General features: G+C 45.7%; 1 protein-coding gene across 1 annotated transcript in view; it reads left to right on the forward strand.

The window, feature by feature from the left end:
• Positions 1 to 455: 455 nt before the first annotated feature.
• LOC105505447 (cTAGE family member 2-like) overlaps positions 456 to 1638 on the forward strand; it is a 4542-nt gene continuing 3359 nt past the window's right edge. Inside the window, exon 1 of the mRNA XM_011933286.1 lies at positions 456 to 477. The gene's annotated coding sequence lies outside the window, so the exon portion shown is untranslated. The remainder of the gene's footprint in view (positions 478 to 1638) is intronic.

The raw sequence follows: 1638 nt of genomic DNA on the forward strand, positions 1-1638 counted from the left end.
TTATAAAACCTCATGAGAACTCACTTTCACAAGAACAGCATGGGAGTAACTGTCCCCATGATCCAATCACCTCCCACTGAATCCCTCCAGTGGGGACTACAATGCAAGATAATATTTGAAAAGGGACACAGCCAAACCGTGTCACAGAGGGAGGGGCTGTGGGGAAGCAAGGGGTGCTCAGTAGAGCTTTTCCAGAGTGGAAGTTTAAGTTACCCTCTTGGACTTCGCTGGCAGAGGCGGAGTGGGCCACAATTCTTTTCTGTGATCTCTGCTGGGAAAGATCAGTTCATACCTAAGAGTTTTCTGTCTTGCTAGGCTGCCCCTCTTTTGGTCTTTTAACCAGAGAGAGGCTTTCCCTGCTCTATGTCTGTGGCATTTACTGGTTGCCCATTTCTTTAGCATCTCATCTTTGGGACAAAAATAAAACCCACGGAAATCACCGCCCTATTGTTTCTCAGATTTTGAGATCTCTAGCTGGTCTGCCTTCTTCTCTGCACCGTTCAGTCTGCTCATGTTGTTTTATATCTACTGTCCATGTTTTTTAACTGTACTTAGCAGGAGAAATGGGGGAAAATACTTCCACTTCATCTTTTCAGAAGTAGAATGCATACCCCATTGTTCTAATTTGCTTTTTCTTAATTAGTGAGGTTGAGTATCATTTTATGTGTTCCCTGGACATTTTATTTCCCTCCTCTAGAATTGCCTGTCTCTTCATACATATCTTTGTCCACTGTTTCTACTCGATTAACTATATTTTTCTTAATGATTTGTAGTTCTTTTTTTTTTTTTCCTTTTGAGACAAAGTCTTGCTCTGTTGCCCAGGCTGGAGTGTAGTGGTACAATCTCGGCTCACTGCAAACTCCACCTCACAGGTTCAAGAGACTCTCCTGCCTCAGCCTCCTGAGTAGCTGTGATTACAAGCGTCCACCACCACACCTGGCTAATTTTTGTAATTTTAGTACAGACGGGGATTCACCATGTTGGTCAGGCTGGTCTTGAACTCCTGACTTCAAGTGATCCTCTTGCCTTGGCCTCCCAAGGTGCTGGGATTACAGGGTGAGCCACCGCACTCAGCCTAGTGTTTTACATATTCTGAATATTATTCCTTTGTCAATTTATATGTTGCATATATTTTCCAAGTCTGTTCACTTGTTTTTGTCTTTGCTTATAATGGTTTTGTCACCCAGAGGCCTTTAAATTTTAATGCAGTCAGCATGTTGCCTTTTAATAACGAAAATATAAGAACTGTATACGTATCCGGGCAGAAGATGGTGGCTGGCGAAGGGAGCGGGTACTTCTGCAATTTGTCAAGGTATGCTCTGTAAGATGATCTCTATCACAGAAGCTGTCAAGCAGGAGGCCGCCCTGGCTGTGCACACGCTGCAAAGCATGGGTGTGGACATGGTTCTGATCACGGGGGACAACAGAAGACAGCCAGAGCCATTGCCACCCAAGTTGTCATCAACAAAGTCTTTGCAGAGGTGTTGCCTTTGCACAACGTGGCCAAGGTTCAGGAGCTCCAGAACGAAGGGAAGAAAGTTGCCATGGTGGGGAATGGGGTCGATGCTTCCCCGGCCTTGGCCCAGGCAGACGTGGGCATTGCCATTGGCACCAGCACTGATGTGGCCATCGAGGCAG

Source organism: Colobus angolensis, unplaced genomic scaffold, assembly GCF_000951035.1.
Source record: "Colobus angolensis palliatus isolate OR3802 unplaced genomic scaffold, Cang.pa_1.0 Scaffold125, whole genome shotgun sequence".
Lineage (NCBI taxonomy): Eukaryota > Metazoa > Chordata > Mammalia > Primates > Cercopithecidae > Colobus > Colobus angolensis.